The sequence below is a fragment of the Lissotriton vulgaris genome, chromosome 3_1 (assembly GCF_964263255.1).
Source record: "Lissotriton vulgaris chromosome 3_1, aLisVul1.2, whole genome shotgun sequence".
In the NCBI taxonomy this organism is placed as follows: domain Eukaryota; kingdom Metazoa; phylum Chordata; class Amphibia; order Caudata; family Salamandridae; genus Lissotriton; species Lissotriton vulgaris.
Genome location: NC_141689.1, coordinates 948,608,215 through 948,629,509, shown reverse-complemented (window position 1 = coordinate 948,629,509; position 21,295 = coordinate 948,608,215). Strand labels below are relative to the sequence as shown.

The 21,295-nt window shown below is 43.1% G+C and overlaps 1 protein-coding gene across 6 annotated transcripts in view; it reads left to right on the top strand.

The window, feature by feature from the left end:
- Positions 1-21,295, top strand: part of NTRK2 (neurotrophic receptor tyrosine kinase 2) — a 528,847-nt gene that overhangs the window by 220,659 nt on the left and 286,893 nt on the right. The window lies entirely within an intron of this gene.

Below are 21,295 nucleotides of genomic sequence, written 5' to 3'. Positions count from 1 at the left end.
GCGTTTGTGTTCAAGTTATAAAATAGATATGGATATGTGCCTTCTTCTTGTTACTATATCTGTCACAGGCCTTCTGTGCACCCTGCAAAGGTGTCATTGCATGTCAGGGTATAAGTTGCCTTTTTAAAAATATTAAAATCAGTATACTAAACCTGCACTGAACCAATCAACATTCAAAAGAACTAGAGCATAAACCTATTTTTCTCTGCCACTCATTTTAGGAAAACACACGTACATACGGAATTTAGAATCTTATTGATTAACTTAGACGTTAGCTCCTTAAAGGACCAGTTACAAAGCGATACATTTCATAAAACTGTTACTGTACCAAGATACCTGCACCGTGGGTGCATTATCACATATCCTGCTCAATGCTCTGCTATTCCACTCCACTTGCAAGTTGTTATGTTATGTTAAAAATACTTGTAGAGCGCACTTACACCAAGCGGTTTCACGGCGCAAGTGAGTCGACCTCCCTCTGTCCAAATAAAATAAGGAACTATAAAGCAACCTGTCCCTGGATCATCAAGCTTGTGAAGGCCCAACTCTCCACTGCTTCCTCTATGTGTACTACTTTGCCCTTCTCATACTAGCACCCTGAAGCTTCCACCTGGAGGTTTAGGGCCAGATGTAGGTATCCAAATACCGGTCGGAAACGGCCGAAAATATCGATTTTCGGCCGTGTTCGACCGGTATTTGGATATTGAGATGTAGGGGCATGTTAAATTACAGATTCGGTAATTTTACCGAATTTGTAATTTTTCCGATTCGGTAAAATACCGAATTGGTAAAATTACCGATTCTGTAATTCAACATGTAGGTAGCACTGTAATCAGTGCTACAAGGGTTTAAGAATTAGTTATTTACCACCAACTAGAAGTTGGTGGTAAATAATGAAAACCCTTCAAAAAGCATTTTTTTTACTTTAAAAAACGTGCCATGTTGCAGACATACATGCCCTAGGGGCATGTATGTCAGCAACATGTGCACCCATGCACAATTGAGGGGTGCAACAGGGTGTCAAAGTGACACCCTGTCCCCCTTGCAAATTCGGTAATTTTACCGAATCGGTATTTACCGATTTGGTAATTGGCATTGATTCCTATGGGCCTCAAGGCCCATAGGAATCAATAGCAATTACCGAATCGGAAAATACCGATTCGGTAATTACCGAATCATTCCGATTCGGTAATTTCAAAAGTGAAATTACCTACATCCCGTTTACCTACTCTTAAATACCGAATCGGTATGATTCGGTATTTAAGAGTAGGTAAATCGAGATTACCTACATCTGGCCCTTAGTGTGCTATATAATCCCCAATAAATTAAGAATTCAATGAAAAAGACTGCCACTTCTTCCTCAGAGTTCATTATAGTTTACTTTTAACAGATGATTTATAGAGTAATCCCACTATATTCACCAATATTCCTCAAAAACCATGGGGCCGTTTAATAAATGTTTTCGTGTACCTGGAGCTGACAACGTCAATTTTGTCAAACATTTGCAAGGCCAACAAAGTAATTGATGTTACACTCTCTTGTTTACCAGGCCTGGATTTGAATCACGTTTCCTCTTAATTACATACTTCCTGTCTTATCATGGGAAAGAATCTGTTTTTGCAAGCCAAAACTGATCAAATTATAGCACAAATGTGAGGTGCAGAACTGTACACTCTAGAGCAGGGATTCTCAGAGTATGGCCTGGTGGTCGCTTGTGGCCCTTCTGACCTTCACATGCGGTCCCCTGATCAACAGCAGCACTGGGCTGCTGTTCACTCGACTCAGACAGAACATCACAAACATGTTAAATAAACTGGCACGCCTTTACTTAACCCCTTCGCTGAGGGGTGTTTTCCCCCCGCTGTGCGGGGGGGAAAGGTCACGCGCAGCGCCCCCATGCTGGTGATGAGCTAAGCTCGTCATGAGGCTCAGCGGAGCTGCCCTCATGACAAGCTGAGCTCATCACGGCTGCACCCATTTTTAGAACGTTCAGCACAACGGGGTAATTACCCCCGCGTGCGAACGTTCCTACGGCCGTGACGAGCTCAGCTCATCATGAGTACAGGTCAACTGTACTCCATGACGAGCTGAGCTCGTCACCAGCATGGATGAGGTTTAATGTTAATTTAAGTTAAGAACAGGAAGTAACTAGGTTGTCCTACAGCACTTAACTTTAGGAACAACTTCATTTTCAAAGCCATTTTGCAACAAAAGTGTGAAAATACGATAAGGTCTCTTCAAAATTCAAAAAGTGTATTTCATTAACATTCAGAACCATTTCAGCTTAGTATATCATATTATATTAGTGCATTGAAAAGTATTGTTTTAAAGTGAGAGTTTTAAAATATTAATTTAGAAACATTCTTTCTTTCCCCCACAATGACAACAATGCCAATAGTAAACTAAGAGGCAAGTCAGCTGTTATGTGTACTCTTAGGATATTACACATGAACAGCATTTTTATTTATTACATCAAATTCAGGAGAAGGTTTTGTACAGCACACATACTGAAGTAATGTATTTCGAGATGGTCTTATATGTGATAATGAAAAAATGGAGGACAAGTGAAATAAATCAACTGCCAAGGATCACACAGTTTGGTAAAGTGGCGGAAGCTGGGGTTAATCCTAGGTTTTCTGGTTTCACATTGTGCAATTCAGCCACTAGATGTATATGCTTTGTTACCCTTATATCAACCTTACTGCCCCCTCCCCCACCGAACCACCACCCTGCTGGCATTAATGCGGCCCTTGTTCACATCGCAGACCAAACGTTGTGGTCCTTGGGAAAATGTTTGTGAGTTCCTATGCTCTAGAGTCTGGATGTGCCCATAAATCACTCGTGGTAATACCCCGGCAACCGGTGGTTAATTTGTAATTCGTTAAAAAATAAGTGCCGGGGTTCTTGTCAGGAGGCAACTTGCACCAGCCCCTTTCTCCTTTTAGCGCCACCTAAAACAGAACCAAATACTAACTATGAAAGTGGGGAGGATGTGGCACAGTGGCCAGAGCTGTCGACTTTGGAGTTGGGGAACTATGTTCAAGGCTCTGCATCGGCTCAACATCCTGTGGTTCTGGGCAAATCACTTAATACCCTGCTGCGTTTGAATGTTTCGTTAACTGGTGCTCATGAAAAGCACCGGTGTTGATGATTAACTGCTGGTGCTGACTGAGCATCATAAACCACTTTAAACCACAGGCTCAAATTGAGCTCTGATTCACAGCCAGGCTGGCATTTGTAATTCCACGAAATCCATTTACTGTCCTATGTACTGAATTGAAATGCTTCCTAAAATACATTTCTGATCAAAATGTTATACACACCGTTTATATGAAAAATAAATACAGAAAATAATTCTTTCCATATTTGGGATTAGCAGTAACACAGTGGTTGCTGCATGTGCTTAAACAACCCTAACCAAGCAGGTACGAGAAATCTGGATGATAACGCTAGGTGGCCGTTTAAGAATAATAACAGCGTTTGCCTCCTTCTGGAACACCAGTGATGAAGTCTGGGTGGCTTATAGAGTAAATCTAACGCCTCCAAAGTCCAGCACTTTCACTACTGTTGCAACTGCTCCTCAGGCCTGCTGCACTTGCTTGGGTATCTTCTCAACCAATTGACTTCATCAGTGTTGCAACATCAAGCACCCGCGGTGGTGGGGGGCAGATTTCCAGGGGGCCCCCTCTGGCCCCTGGCCTGAGAGCTCCTGACTGGGCCCGTGGCATGGGGGCCCCCTCTATGTACTTTACAGGGGCCCCCTCAAGTTTTGTTACGCCACTGAACTTCATCACACTGTTTCATGGTCAGGCACTGATAATCAATCGAGGCCTTAATCAGTACAGGCAGATGGACGCAGATGTTGTTTGTAAACAGAAGGTGCCAGATCCACGCGCGGTGTAAGAACCTGTCCTGCTAGGCTCACTACTGCAGCTGGGCATGCAAAGATCATATCCGAGCCGATGCTTGATGTTGACATCAGACGCATGCATAATTTTGTTCTGGAATTGCAACATCAGTATGGAAAGGTGCACGTACACCCTGCAAGCAGCAACCTGCACATTAAAGCTGCTACGGGCGTTTCTTGACTGCTGAGAACAGGAATAGGAAACCGTGAGGAAGTAACACATCTGGACTCATAATCACTTTCCTAAACGCTCCTGACCTCCTTCCTTGCACTCTGTTCAAGGGATGTTCTGAGCCTGTAAAGGAATTTTTATTGCACAGAGGTTGTTAGGTGTGTAATTCGTTGTTATGGGCATTTCCCTACGGAGTTATGGACTTATGGGGCCTTTTTACAAAAGACATCTTGGACTATCTAAAGAAAAGAGGAGAAAATTCAGGGGATAGTCACATAAAAGTAGGACGCCTTGGGCTAGATGTAGACAAATCAGATTTACCGATTCATAAATACCGAATTTTACCGATTCGGTATTCATGAATCGGTAAATCTGATGTAGGTAAATATTCGGTAACAAATACCGAATCGGTAGGATTCGGTATTTACCGATTCGGTAATTACCGAATCGGTATTTGCCATTGATTCCTATGGGCCTTGAAGCCCATAGGAAGCAATGGCAAATACCGATTCTGTAATTACCGAATCGGTAAAAATACTGAATTGCCAAGGGGGACAGGGTGTCACTTTGACACCCTGTTGCACCCCTGTTTCTGGCTTGTGTGCCATGTGTCACACATACATGCCCTTAGGGCATGTCTGTGTGCCACATGGCACAGGTGTACATGCACAGATGTGCATGTACACAGGAATTTGTTATTTACCATGCAATAGTATTACATGGTAAATAACGAATTCTTAGGGGCCTGTGGCACTGTTTGCAGTGCCACCTACATATAGATTTACCGAATCGGTAAATTTACCAAGTGGGTATTTTACAGAATCGGTAAATTTACCGAATCAGTAAATTTACAGATTCTGTAAAAGTTAGGCACCCTACATCTCAATCACCAAATACCAGTCGGTAACGGCCGAAATCGGCCGTTACCAACCGGTATTTGGTGACCTACATCTGGCACCTAGAGAGGACTGTGTTTTCTGTGTATTCTTTACATCACAGGAAATGTCATGAGCTGTAGTGACATCGCTACAGGTGCCATTATATGTTGCCATGTGTAAGACACTGGTCAGCTCAATGGCCCACACTGAGGACCTAATTTATGAAAAGTGATGCATCGCTGCGTGAAAACAGCGATGCATCACTTTTTCATTGGGCCCTCATTGTGACACTAATGATGCGTCATATTTACAGTATGACGCATCAAGTCCCAAGGAGTTACAGATACGTCAGTATTTCTGACGTATATGTAAGCGCAGAAATTATGCATTGCTGGAGTGTGTCACAAAAGTGACGCAACTCCAGCAATGGGTCATTACACATGGGCAAGTCCTATTTCAAATGCGCCTGCGTCAGCGTAAGATATTGACGTATTTGCGTCCTAGAAGTGGTGCAGTGAAATCTATAAGATTTCATTGCCACCCTTACTTGCCCCTGAACGCCCCCCGCATACATTATACCTGGTGCAGGTACAATGCGGCGCAGGGGTTTACAAAGGGGTTTACAAAGTGACGCATCTACCTAGTGACGCACCGGCAGCGCAAAAGTGACGAAAGGGCTCATAAATAAGCCCCTGAGTTTCTAATTTTCTGTTGAGTGACCACAGCTTCTAATCATTTGTTCATTCTTGAATGTCACCCAGTTGCTACTAACTTGTGCATATTGCAACACCGGGTATCTCCCTAGATTTATAGTAGAGACCAATGATATTTCGTGACAGCAAAGTTCAATGCCCGTAATTTGTTTACATTGACAAATAAAGAACATTGTTTTTGTTGCCGTAAAACAATCCCGTCCACCACAGAAACAAATTAACCTCAATAACATAGGCGGACGCCAAATCGCTGATACAGAATCAGGGTGAAGGTGCATTGTGGGAGCTTGTGAAAGTTGTAGTCTTGGAGTCGATTTCAAGTACAAGTCAGGGTAGAGGTGCACCATGTAAGATCCGTAGAGGTCTCATCCCTGGCACAGTGCTGTATGACAGGGGAAGGGAGAGATACCCTGTGGGATTTCTATAGATATCTAAGGGTATCCTTGTATGACATGTCAGGAAGCAGGTGGACTGTGAAAGCTATTTGGGTGTTAATACTGGTACACAAGTAGAAACTGCAGCTCAGCACAGTAGTGTACTGTCAGAGCTCTGGAGATCTTTCATTACTGTGATAACGGTGCATGAAAAGGCAGGCCCGGACTGGCAGCTGAGGGCACCGGGCAATCCCCCGGTGGGCCGCATGGTTGGGGGACGGTTTTGGGCCCCTGGGGCCGTTTTTGTTACAGGGCCGTTATGCTGCAAAAACGGCCCTGTAACAAAAACGGCCGAAAACCGTCCCTGTCACAGAGCACGGTCGCACCTCTCCCCCCTCCCCTCTCCTCCCGGAGGTGGGGAGGGGGGCCGGCCGAGCACTTTGCCAGGGCCGGTTCTGGTTCCCAGTCCGGCCCTGTGAAAAGGGCACCAGTGACAGGTTGTAGGAGGTCTGGATACTGAAGGAAAGAGAGACATTGCGAGTGCAAAAACGTTATTATAATGTAGTATTTTATAGACACAATAAGTCACAAGGAAAAGGATCATTGGATAGACACTGTACATGGCGCGTTGGAACCACGCACAATAACTGCACTTTCAGGACAAGGGAAACCAGGTCAGACAATACAAAATACAAAATAACATTCTAACCAGGATTTAGGAAACCTTTTTACAACCTTCTACATTTGCTACACTCACAGTTCACACCGAGGTAAGGAATACAAAACCCATTCACTCTTCATTAGGGCATCCCAAGCAGACGGAAAGGGTCTCCTCCAACCTGTGCCCATCCCTTCCTAAGGGCGGCATGGACCCTTAAAAAAGGTGCCCCCACAAACCACAATCATCCATTAGGAAGATCCCTCGTGCTCTTAGAATCATTTTCTCACAACCTGCAGGCAACTCTATTCTAGGGCATCACCCGCACTCTGGAACGGACCTTTAACAATCTGCCATCACTATCTGATGAGGCATTTATTTAATAGGTGTTTGCCAAATATCTCTCTTCTCATTTCGTCTCAAGCATTACAATATTTATACCCTTTGCACAAGAATCAAAGATTCTTGCAAAGTACATATGGTCATGAGGTATACTAACAAAACGGTGTCAAGAATTCCCACAAAAGGAAGTAAAACTAAGTAGACCACATGCTGCACTCCTCACTAGTGTAAGACAGAATCTAAATGTCCCCCATCATGCCATACATATCACTGTCACTCCAAAAACCTAAACAGTGTACTAAATAAGCAACATGTTGAATTTGTCGTCAACCACATGCTGCTCACAGTGTTTCAGATAAATTGTTTTCCTCATTGGGCAGCAGGTGGCATTCCCTTTTTTAATGTTCTCCTAATAAAATATGGAATTACTAGAATGTCATGAGACTTGACACACTTCAGCAGCATTCGCATTGACTATGTCATAGTAACCTGCCGCCTCATGCTATAATGATGTCCTTCTTCACCTCTGCATGTCACATTTCATGCAGACTTTCATTCCATCACAGTCTCGGTGCAAACGTGAGACGAGGCAGTGGTCTGAAGGAATGAAAACACTAGACCTTCTTCTCTCTGGCTGCCCACTGAACCAATATCAGAAGGACGACCGACTGCCCAAGAGATGTAGAAAGCAAAACAACCACTGAGGAAAAAGCAGAGAATAAACATCACACCTACTACAAGATGGACGCCGTGCTAGCACAGCCAGACCCGCGTGTCTGGGTGTGAGTACTTCTTCTGCTCTTCATCAGGTCTTCGTAGATGCCCAAGACAAATACCACCGTTTTTTACTCATTGCAGACTCAAATACTAAATGCATATATAATCTCAAACATACTCTGACTGTTATGGTGCTCTTTTGTCGCTGTCTTCCTCACACACACACACACTCAGTTCCCACAAAGACGCTCTAGGTGTGTCCACATTGCTAGCGCAATTTGACCAAATTAACCTACTCGTGAGCCTCACATAACAGCGTTTATGTTTTAGGAGATCGGGCTCTGTTTCTAGACCAAAGATGGTGCTACAATTTTTTTAACAAAAAATACAAGCTACACTTTGTGGGTGTTAGAGATATTACCCCAACAGCAGCTACATAAACACTAAAGTAATCTAGAAAACAAAGTTCAGAAAATGAGGCAACTATGAAAAGCAGCCATTGCCCAAAAGGTAGAAAAGGTCTCCAGTCACAGGAGCCACCCCCAACCAATGAGAAGTTCAGCTACTTACACCGTATTACTTATTGTGAAGCACGTATAACAGCCGGCTTGGGGTTGCTATGGTCAAAATAATTTACTTGCAAAAATATATTGAAAGACACATTGGTAGGAACATAGAATTGCCCTGCCCAGTGAATCACATTTCTAGATCTCCACGCAGAATGTGTTGCCTGTTGAGCTTGTTCCAAATTCTTGATCCTGTTACCTCTTAACACTAGGAAAGAAATTGTTCCATTGCACCTTCTCACCTCGTGGGACCCTTTAAGCATTAAGCAAGGATTCCAGATTAAGCCTGCAGCGTCATAAATATAAAGTTCTGTTGGATTTTTGCAGCTGCGGCTACAGCCCAGCAGATCCAGTGTCAGTCGCAATGGGACTCACAAGGAACACTCTGTAAACTGCATTCTTCAAGTGCTTCCTAGCACATGGTGCTTGGCGAGGAGTCAGAAGGAAGCATTTCTTCCTGTTTTAGGCGGTTATATATTTTATTCATTTGTAATCTGAGGCAAGTAGTACATCTGGTGCTGCAAACCATACATTGAAGATGATTCAACGTTCACGGAGGTGAGCGGAAGCCAAGGTGCCGGAACTTCTCAGCTCATGAAAGTGACATGGGTTAGTGAGAAACAGGTCCATAACTGCACCTAGGGAACCACGCACGTGATTAGGCCGTTTCATCATGCTTGCCTCTTGAGTAACTGGATTTATTATTTATTTATTTGTCTCACTTTCCTCAAGGTATCTTGACTCACGGAACTAAACCAGAACTATAAAACAGCGACACTTAAAAAATAACTTAGACAAGAACCAAACACCCAGTTCGATACCCTACTGCCTGCCTCAGAACATGAGTAGCTGGCGGATATGAGTGCGAGCATAAATGCCATCTGACTCTGCTTTACAGGCTGAGATATCAAAGACCCTCCACAGCGCCAGAAGCATGGTTCCACAGCATGGGTCCTGTGGCACTTGTCCACTTAACCTGAAGAACTCTCCCAAAGGAGAGCAGCACTTGACTTTAAATGTCTAACCAGAAAGTGAGTCAGCACACTTCAGAGGCTTGAGTAATAGAAGGGTCTTTGGGCAAGGCAGGGTGTCTGCAGCAAACACGCTTTGTCTTATTGGCGTCTAGAGAGACATGATCAAACTTCCTACGCCCCATCGTCTTTTATAAGGCGGCATTCTGGAGTCGCTACAGCTTAGATGTATTGAGTAGGATGGTAAACAGAGTCTAATATGTGACATTATAAGTCCCAGTAGCCACATCAGTTTTGAGGAGGGCCCTGCCCATGGCTACCACTAGCTCGGCCCACTGAATCGCTTCTGACACGCTCCTCTCCAATGTGTATCTGTTTTGCTCTGTGTGTGGGGGCAACAGCACTGCAGTTCCACCCGCAGTTGAGTACTGATGGTGGAGTGCTACATGTGGGCCAGTAATGGAGTGAACAGAAGAAGAAGAAGGCTTCTTTACTGAGCACACTACTCAGACAGACACAGGGTTGCTTTCACCAGCATGCGTGACACATCAGATATGGTGCAAAGGAGGGTTTCTTCCTAGTTTCAGAAACTGACAGCCTAGACAGAGGAGGAAGATGAGTAGCAGTGGGTTCACTTACCTTGAATGCATTCGCCTGGATTCACTCTGGTATGTCAGGGCAGCATGCTGACATGGGCAATGCAACACAAGACAATGCCAAGCCAGCTCTCTGTGTGTACTCTGACCTGCTCCATTACATATGTTTTGAGTCTTTGGGCAATTATGTTATTTCTAAAAGTGGGCAATCCCAAAAGGACAAGACAGGCAGGTTGCAAGCATAATAGCATATTCAGTTTTTTTTCCTCACCGGGCAGAGTGGTGTGATGAGTCCTGGTTGGCAGAAAAAGTGCTGATGGTGCCTATCGGCAATCACTGGCACAATTGCATACAGCTGGTAAATCCAAATAAATGGCATTGCAGTCATCCAAGTGGGCTAGAACACAGGTGACCACCACCAAAAGGTCAGATTTTATTTAATGTCTTTAAGAGCCCAACCCATGTGGACCATATCTTTTGTGTTTGGAGGAAAAGGATAGATTTTCATCTAACAAAATTCCCAGGTTTGGTACTGTTGTTACTTGCACATGAGACCCTCCAAAGCCATCAGCATAGCTCCAGAAGGCCATAGCTTTGAATTTCCTACTATGACAAACTCTTCTGTCTAGTCTCCCTTAACTTTAAAAAAAATTCCAAGACATCCATTTCTGAATGTCTAACAGACACTCCTTCAGATGTGTGATGGACTGGAGGACTGTTGGTCAAATTTGAGAAGCAATTGGCAGTCACCTGCAAAGGAAAAAGTCCTGACAAGGACTGAATCGGGTCACAGATTCCCGCTAGTGTGGCCTATGGATCTCTCACATCAGGCTCTTGAGTTTTTCATAGAGGAGGAGAATTCGTACAGGTTAGTATACAAAGTGGGAGATGGTGGATAACCTGTTTCTATTGCAAAAGGATAGCAGAAGCCAATGACTATCTTGAATATATCCAAAGAGATGTTGAAAGAAGTCTGCAGTTCTAAATTGACATTGACTGAATGTTGAAAGGCTTTATAGTGTTTCTGGGTGTTCAAAAACTTAGCTCTCTATTCTTAGAAAAGTTAGGTTGGGCTGTAACTTGCGTAATCATGTGTACCATAATGATGTGGAATTACCCAAAAATTCAGTGAAATCATGCAGAATTGAACGAGTAGAGTAATTCTGCATTGAACGCTATTTTATTTGCAGAAAAATGCCCTCTCTATTTTTAAAAGGGCGCAAAGATCCATTTTGCACTTAGAAATATCACTAAATGCAACAGAACATGAATAGAGAGCATGTAGTATTTTCTCCCAACTTACTTCCAGCATTTATGGCTAGATGCTTTTTTTGGTCATCTTTTTATTAGTAGTATGCGAATCAGAATAAGTATACAGACAATATCTTACAAACATCCATGCAATATTCTGTCCCCTGGACATAAGAGCAGCTTGGTACAATTCTCAGATCGTAGAGCGCATCAATAAAGAAGTGCCATACAGGAGTTAGTCGTACATTGTAATCCCAGCCCTAATGCAGGTGCAACATTCTGGGACCATTTATGCACCATATGCGATCGCATGGTCCATTTGCGATCGCATCTTGTAATCACACTACTATTTTAGTTTTACTTATTTTCTAAACGAAACCAAACGTACAAACTCATTAATTTTGGGCTAGTTTCTTTGTGCAAAATGCACCCTTGCATCCAAAATGGGCATGACAATGTATTATGCGCCAAGATAATAACACTAAATTAAACAGAATATAAACAGCAGCACGAGCAACCACTCATGCTCACTAACCATGCTCTCACAGTAGTATTCCCCCCAAGTTACTCATAATTATGTGAACTGTCATAATTGCATTATTATAAGTAATTCTGTGTTAAGGCGTAATATGGAATTACCAAAATTACTACGATTACTCTGGCATAATAGAAATTCTTCCCAGGTCTAAGGGTAGTCTCTTCGCCATTTTCACTTGTGCTGCATTGCTATTAGACTTTCTGACGTAAATTCTGCCTAAACCCATTTGTTTTGTGGTTTAGCAGCCTCTCCCATTGTTATCACAATTGAGGCTAGTTTGTCTACCACCCCTTCACAAAAGTGGTACAAAAAATATGTTTAGTGGAGCAATGTAGAGGTTACTGAAAAGATCACACAGTGTCCATATCAAACAACCCCCATCTCCTGAGTATCCATCCGAACCTCCACAGGCACATTACGGGAGAGGTTAATCAAAAAGTGGTTAGACCGACTGACAGACAGAGGTGTGACTCTAAGCTTATAGAAGATTGGAGTTGGCTTACTGAAAGTAAGATCCAGTTTCTGTCCTTGTTTACGCGTCAAGAGCTTTCAAAAGACTCAATCATTCCTATTCTACTGGGGTAGTTCAGGCCACCTATTGCTCTCACATTAACATTACTGAGGTATATCAGTCCACAGGTCTCCAAAAATGTCTCCAAGAAGCCATCGCCAGGTTCGGAAAGGTGGTATGTCAAAATAAATACCAGGGAGACTGAAGGTATCGGCCTCGAGCGACAGACCGGAATTTGGGGATAGCCAGGGAGAAGTCAATGATTACATTTCAGTACAAAACATCCTTGCCAGTAATTCCCCATTCGCCTAGACATACTTGATCGCAGCTCAGGATTAGAGATGTGTGAAATTTGGGTAATTTGCTATAGGGTGATAACACAAAATTTGATGAAAATTAAGCACATTACAAGTAATTATGCAAAATTCTAATCCATCAGTTAGTGCTATACTTTATTGTGAAATGTGTTTTTGCATCAGTTTTTTTACGTGAGGACGCAATTTACGGTAAAAAGAAATATTGCAAAAAAATACAAGTGAAGCAAGCAGCAGCTGCCCGCATTATGGACATTTGAGCTATTCCTATGCACTTGCTGTAAAAATTGACGAGAGAATGGACATAATTGTGCGACGGTGTGTTATTGCATGGTTTCTTCAATTTAACAGATTAAGCGTAACGCTAAATCTTGAAACTGTGTAAATTACACTGGCATCATTTAAATTCAGCCCAGGCAGAGACAGGGTCTTAAAACCCGGTGGGATGGTGGGGCTCAGATCAGGATTTGAGGAGTCACACACCCATGTTTCAGATAAAAATAGAACAGCTAACTAAGCTTCGTTTAGTGAAGTAAAAGGCTCCCCAGGGAAAGACTGTAATGTAATGCACATGTTCATTAAGCATGACTGTCAAAATTGGACTGTACACATGTAAGTTTATTTTATGTGTGTGCAATGTAGATAGCCCATGCATAAATTATGCACATGCAATTTCAGTGTTGTCTTTGGAAGATGAAGTTGACATTTCTTTGCTGTAGAGGTATTTCTGGGAAAGGTAGTCCATACAAGTCAACAGGCAACAGACTGCAAGTTTTTCTGCTCTAATATCTCAAGTGACACCATTACACTCTTAGAAGTTTTTGCTAACTCATTTGCCACCATAAGCCTTTCACACTGTTAAAGGATTGAGCCGTCACTGTGGGGCTCGTGATCGGGAGGAATTTCTCCAAGTCCACTGGACTCTGAGCCCATCTCCTGAGCATTCTGATCCTTGGCACGAGTGTTAATCGCAGAGTTCAAGGTGAAAATGTGCAGAGATGTGAAATCCAATCCTGAATGCTTTTACGCCGCCATAACAAAAAGGCCACTTCACTCCAATAAGATTGCAGCACTCCGCTGAAGGAATTGATAAGTGGCTGGTACTAACATGCATTTGGAAAGAAAAAACATTTGATGAGCAGCTGTAATCTGATTTCGCGAGATCCAGATTTAGCTCAAGAGATTCAACGCTCAGCAAGCAACGGTGTGAGGAAGCACTTAGCCGCCAGTGGGAAGCCATTCTTCAAACATGTCCATGCCCAGATTTGATGTTTCAGGGGCTAATCATGTTTATACATTTCGAAAATCATGGTTATACATTTCAGTCAAAGCTGTAAATGTATGTCATGGGTGACCATGTGGTTGACTGTATGTCTGAATAGGGTAGAACTGTAAAACTGCTAGAATGCAGCAAGAGATGTGTGTAAGTGTTAAAACGGAGCATGTCCTTTTTCTACAGTAAACGTCATCATTTATTCTATTTATGGCTTTCTGAATCCTTACAGTAATCCTTCAAAGTTTTACTCCCTTCGTTTGGTTTGTAATTCTGGGAGCAGGAGGTGAGAGAAGATTAGATAAATGAAGAGGAGGTGCTGTGTTTTGAGTTTTCGAGTTCCAAGAAGGCTCTCTGTTTTAAATTTGCACGACCACGCATTCCTCTGGTGTCTTGATTCTGGGATAACAAAGATCTGACAGTATGTACCAGCATGTAGGCAACTATAGGGGACGTTTGCTTTCTGTCTCAAACTGACTGTGCAGTTTGTCCACATCAATAAATAATATTGGATTTGTTTGTTGCTGTTCTTTGGGGATCCGACTACGCTCTTTGGTGAAATTGTCCCTATCCGCACCTTCTGGTGTTTTTATTCTGGAGTGATAAAGAGCTGACGTGGGAGAAGCATCTGTGAAGGCACTGATGCAGAATGTTTGTTTTGCACCTCACTGTGACTGTATGATTTGCTCCATGCTGATGGGTATTACTGTTTGGGTCTGCCTACAGTACAGCCTGCTGTCTCCAGCATGACTGAGTTGTCCCATACACCGGTTCTTCAAGGAGCATGTCACTCGTTGTCGAACGCAGAAGTTCTGTGAACAATGCAAGGCCAGTGTACGGTGCACAAGCAAGAGCTTGAAGCCCATATTCCCAGCACGTAAATCGGGCCAATGAACTACTTGGAACATTGTGGATAATTTAGATATTTTAGATGCTAAACTTGAGATCATACATTCATGTGGGCATTTGGAATTCTAGTTTTCCAAAAAAGACACATCACCTAGGAGGACCAGTCATCTTGGGTTCCTGTCATTTTTCTTCTGTAAACGGCGAGTATGCTCCTTCCGATTTACTCGCCAATAGTGTAAGCCAGCAATTGTAAAGCATTGCTTGGCCAGGATCACCTGTTCGTGTGAAGGTACTAACGTCCTTATTTCCTGGCCAGCCAAGATGTACTGAAGTTAATTGGCAGTTTGTAAGATTTTGCCAAGGTGGGATCGAACCACAGCGCCACAAATTCTTTAGAAATCCCGCCGGCGTCCCTCCCGCTTAAGAGTAATGGAGACCGTGGTGGAAGCAGAGGGTTGTGGCTAAGAGCTTTTCTGGCACCGTCCACCTGTGATGGGAATTTCAAGGACAATACGTTCTCTTCTGTTTACTTCCAAGAACAATTTTATGCACTTGCTGTCTTTTTCATTTTCTATCTCGGAACAATGGAAACTGCCAAATCCTGCAATCTGTTTTAGGATCTCAAGCTGCTGATATAGTCTTAGAAGAAATGAGAGAGTGAGAACCCTAGCGTCTTGGAGTGCAACAATCCAGAGGTTTGTGTACTTCCGGGGCATGCCAGGTGAGTCAACGGAAGGGAAATAGTCATCCTGCATTGTTACTGAGGAAAATTCATGGAAGCTGCCCAAGGATTGCATGTTCTAAGCTCAGCGGTTTTAAGCATTTTCTCATATCTTATCCTAAATGGCAAAACCCCAAATGGGATTTAAGTAGTTTCCAAACATCTGAAATGCATTTTATAGTGTGGACTACTGCAGACCACTGTCGCAATCTGGCTGTGATTAGTTCAGTGCCTCTACTATTTATGTTAATTTGGTTGTGGCTATTGAGTGAGTGTATATGCCTATACATTTGTCTGGGGGAAAGTTCAGCATGATCTCGAAGATCTGAGTGATGTACCCAAAGGCAACAAATAGGAGAGATTTAAATCAACAGATAATTCAGTTCCTTCCTTCCATAACCACAAACCAATGCTGTGCCAAGTTAACAAGGGAATCACGCAGCGCTTTTTACCAGCTTCACTTATACAGTTCTTAATTTGTGAAAGAAAGAGTGCTGGTTCCCGAAGCTCTGCTCTGAAGCCGGCAGCTGGTGCAGTTAAATGTTGGGGTGCCGAATACCAAGACTGGCTGGCGGTCGCTAATCCAGTATCAGACACTCCCTGACTCTTTTTCTGATTCTTGCAGGTCCCATCTTTCTCCCTTCATGACAGTTTTGCCGTTTTCTTTCCCTTTGTCTTTGCGATCTCTGTTTTCCGCTCTCTTGCACACCCAAGTACCTAATGCGGTTAAATAAGTGCCGGTCCCCAAAAATAAGTGCCTGCAGCCCCCACTGACATGCACCGGTTCAAATTAAGCAGTGCACTTCTATGGCCACTGCAACGCAGAGTGTGAGCAGAACAAAGAGCTTGTGAGTTCTGATCAATCACAGAGCATTTCACAGTGTCCAATGGGAGCAGATCTTAATAGGAATCAATTCGTAACCTTATTGATGTTCTCAAAAAAAGCATACACTGCACGAGCCAAATGGAACAACGGGGGAAGAACCAGAAATACTTCAAGCCCTGGGCAATAATTTCGTTATTTCTTGTTGATCATACATTGGCATATTATAAGATTGTATCAAGGTATGGAACTTGTCAGCTGTCTGTGCTGCTAATGCTGCCAAAACCTTTTCTCTGCAAATCAACACTGACGTAGATGTGCAGGAATATGGGGGGTTGTCAGCAGTGCTTAATTTGTAAAATAATGAGTGCTGGTGCCCAGAAGCTGGCTGCTGACACTATTAAATGTCAGCGCGGTGAACACCAAGTCTGCAAAGCCTGGAAGCCACCTCAGGCACCTTCAATTGACTACCAGACACTTTCTGTACCTTTATCTCACTTTTGCAGGTTGTTGCTTTCTCCTTCTATGAATACTTTCTATCTTTCTCTTTTTCGTTCTCCCCCATTTGTGTGTCCTCTCTCTTGCACTAGGGAAATGTCTCATTAGATCAAAAAAGTGCTGGTCCCTAAAAATGAATGCCGGTTGCAACCACCGGCAACCACCAGTTCAAATTAAACACCGTTTTTAATTATAGAGTTTATAATTTTTAACTCTGCATCTTTAATTCTGTGTTTGCTACTACTCTGTAGATTTGTTTGGCCTCCTGATATGTATGGGTCGTAAGCTGAATAAGCAGTCCGAACAGTTCATATGTATTGTTCATATTATTGCATTGTAGGTTATGCAACTAAGGGTTGATTCACAAAGGTAAACTTACACTTTTGTGTAAGTTTACAATCGCTTGCTATTCACAAAGGTATTTTACTAGTAGTATCTTTACGACTATGGGGTCTCTGGACATAAAAAGATAGGACATATTTTTATGTGTGGAGACTCTGCAGTTGTAAAGATATTATTAGTAAAATACCTTTGTGAATAGCAAACAATCGTAAACTTGCACAAAAGTGTAAATTTACGTTTGTGAATCAGGCCCTGAGTTTTTTAGTTGCGGGAGGGCCTATATCAGGTTATGGTGTCAGAGAAGTAACCAGTCGCATTAGAGCTTTGGCACTGTTTTTGGCAGAAAGCATGTAAGCCTGATACTGGTAAATTGGGTTGGTTCTAAGCACTGCTTAATTTGATCTGGTGGTTTCTGGTGCTCAGCACCGGCACGTAATTGCCAGCACCAGGGCCTATGACAGTATGGCACATGGAGGTACTGGCAGGCTAATTTAGAGATGACCACAAAAACAGTTAATTATTAACTCAATATACATTAAAAGTGAATATTACCTGCCACCCAAGCCATTCTTATAGCTGTGGGGGCCTGATGTAGTCTGGATTATCACACTTGTAGGAGTGTTATTGTTAGTACTTGTGTTGTTACTATCATTGGCAGCATGGCAGGGTCAATGTGTGGTACAAGGTGCAGTGGCCTCCTGACGAGAGGCCTGACACTTATCATTTTTTGCAAATTAGGCACTGGTTCTAAGGATATTATATAATATCTATTGGCAAGTTTAAGACTTCGTCAAGAGGAGAGAAAAAGTGTAGTGGATGACCCCAGGAAGACAATTACAATGGTCTATTTAATGGATAACTAATTAATTAACCAGTATCTTGGCTATGGTAAAGAGGTATCAGGGTGGATTTTTAAATATGTTTAGAACATGATACCTTGGGGTGGTGGCTGTGGTAATGACGAAAGATTTCAACCCCATGGTGGGGGTGAAAATAACACTGCCCGGGCTCTTGTAGAAGAGAAAAAAGTCAGAGCGTCAGGAGGAAAATAGAGTCAGGAGTAAAGGTAGCAGCAAAAGAGAAGGAAAGTAATGGATCAGTGTGGATGAGTTCCGCACGAAAAAGCCTAGTATTATCCAATATCGAATGGCAGAAAGGCAGTTGGATATACTTGCTTGGACTGAAAGGGCGGGAAAGCTGAGAATGAAAAAAGGAGAGTGTCATTCATTTTTATGAAATGTGGGGAGTTACATTATCTTGCTTTATTTCAATCACACCAACTAAACCGAAAGTAAAAAGTACATGTGATGCCCTATTTTATGACTCAGAACATCAATGTATCATCTAGGTTTGAAACTGTTGTACACAATCTCCATTTCGAACGCAGCACTGCTGCAAACATTGGGGCATATTTACAAGCCCCCATCGCCTCCCGAAAGTCACTTTTTGTGACACACAGTAGCATAGTAGCATAGCAGCACTCTCCATATTTACAAAGTGGCGCTAAGCCACTTAACGTGGCTTAACGCCACCTTGTAAATATGCCCCTTTCCGCCGCAGTCCTCTGCTACAAAAGGGCATGCAATGGGTGTTGCAGTGGGAGTTCCACCGAAACACCCATTGCTTTTTGACGCTACCCCAGATTTACAAGGCTGGGGCAGCTCCAAAAAGTAAGGCCAGGGAATACCTGGCCTTAGAATGGAGATATGAGGAAAAATTATAAATTTTTCCTCGTTCTTCGCTCTTTCTAAGTGTGCTGCAGGAAATCGCCATTATTGATTGTTTATGTGCAGGAAGATGTTCCTTCCTGCACATAAACAATCGCCCACAGCAAAAGCAACCTTGCAACATGGCAGCAGGGTTCCTGCACTGGTGATGGGCAGGTTTTTAATGGCTAGAACTAGGGAATACACAGGAGTGCACCATATTTTTAAAATGTCAGAGCACGGTATTGCCACATTTGGCCTAACACCGCATTCCAAAATATTTTTGTAAATATACCGCAATTTTTTTTACCATTCAATAAGAAGTTCCAGTTTTAAACAGAGCACCGGATTTTTTAAAGCACATTGCATAGCTATTTGTATTGGCTACCTGATATGATCACTACTGAACCACATTTTAGAGTTGAGAAGAAAATTCTGCAAGAAAAAAAAGATTGAAAGCAGCGATCTTCAAATTCATAGTAAGGGCATGTAGTGAGGAGTCATTTAAGATGTGAATCTGTTGCCCTTGTTCTTGAAGGCCTGGTGCACACTGACCACGGTGTCTGTGCTGCAGCCTCTCTGGTTTCCGGCCACAGAGCTGCTGGTTGATCAGATTGTCTACTAACAAAAGCAATTCACTTCACTTATTCTGTGGAAAGTCCAGTTGAACAGTTACAAGTGCGATCAGTCATTAGGAGCATTGGTACTTCCTGAGAGCCATGTTGGCATTGGCTTGCTCATCGCCCACAGGCCACCTGACCCATCTCAAAATCACATGCTGGCTCCCTTGCCCTGGGAAGACTGAAAACCCACACCCGAACTGGATGGCTGTCCTGTGCAAGTGTTTCCACTTCACCGTAGTGTCCCCCTGTAGTAATATCGCTTCACAGGGTAACCATATGAAAAATGTTTTGAAGATAGTGGGGGCGCACAATCACAAAGTCCAAACGAGCAGAATTCGTGTGAATATTATCCTTCTTTATTTATTAAAAAATGTAGAAAAGTTCATCATTTCAATCATAAAAGAATCAGCCAACGCGTTTCTCTCCCTCACAGGGAGCTTCCTCCGGGCAGTATAGTAGATGATCTCCGATCTGTATGAATAATGTCTCAATATGTAGAATGGTGAAGAATACGATTGTAATCCACCGTCACTTTAATTTGATAACTCCTATGGGTATCCAAAGGTCATGATTGTATATGGAGACAAGCTCAAATAAAGAGTTGGGAATCCGGAGGAATAATCGTCCCAAGGCAATGTGCACAAGTAGTCAAACGAAGGACCTCTTAAAAGTATTGTCAGGCAAGGATAACCAATGGAAATTCACTTCACACAGCCTCTTCACGATGAAAAGGAACTAGAATAGGTTCAAATGTGTACAATCAAGCGTTGTCCCTGGGTCCGGACAATTTGGTCGCGGCGTGCGATAAACTCCAGCGTGGAAGGTCCGACTGCACATAACCATATGAAAAATGTTAGTGTTAGGTAAGGTGTCAGGTATGGAAACCACGTCCTTTGCCTGACTTCCCACCAAAAGTAGCTTCTCTGGGGACTTTTAACAAGGCACTCACACAGCGGCTTCCACATGCGGATTTGCTCAATCAGCATTACATCCTGCAAAAAAGTGCTTAAATCCATGCATCGAGGTAGAACTGCAGTGCACCATTGTGTCACTGGCCTCGCTACACTGCCTGTGCCTGCCCGGTCTGGAGGAAGCCTCCAGGATTCTTCCAGGGAGCGCCAGGAGCAGTCAAAGATGCACACAGGACCATTAATGATTCAGGACGGATGGTTTCAGTTCCCCTGTCCAAAGCAGGAGGATCGATCCTTTAGTTTCAAGGTCGCCAGCAATGTCTGCCATGTCAGCTTGTCCCCTGATTTACACAAAAACACAGCTGGCTCTATTGCACAGGGTCAGGAATTCGATCGTATTCGTGGGCTTTTACATTGAGGAGACCAGGCCATTAATACTTCATATAGGTAATGTGCGCAAAAACTCATCTCTCAGAGCGTTTCCAACAGTAAGGCCACTCAGCAGAGTGCATATGTTCACACTGGGATTCCTACGCCGCCCCTCCTTAAAACTGACTATAAACATCATTCTGGGTTGTAGAATCTTTTATTTTGTGACATTTTCCTCCTCATCTCCGCATGTCTTAGGCACAGTGGATGACATGACCAAAAGAAGAGGCTTCATTCTCATTTCGAACAGGATCAAAAGGGAATGCTGCTGCAGCAGTGTCTGCCTGAGCAGACACTTGCCAGTTTTACCTTGCATAGGCCATGTCTGGAAGAACACCCACCCCAGCCGGCTTCAGCTGGCTCAGTTAGTGGCCTTGTCTGCAACCTCCGATGTCATATTAGCATGATCAAGGCTGTGCCTGAAACTTTGCTCTCTCTTATCTTCATTTTTTGTGTGTAGTCTATACGACAAACAAGTTCCAAGAACTGACCAGGGAGTGGCCCTTTGAGCGAAGAAGTGACTTTAAGCATTATTTGCACATAAGCCACCTGGCTGTCAAGAACTGAAAAGTGTTGCCTTGTAGAATTACATTCCTCATCTTATTGCTGCCT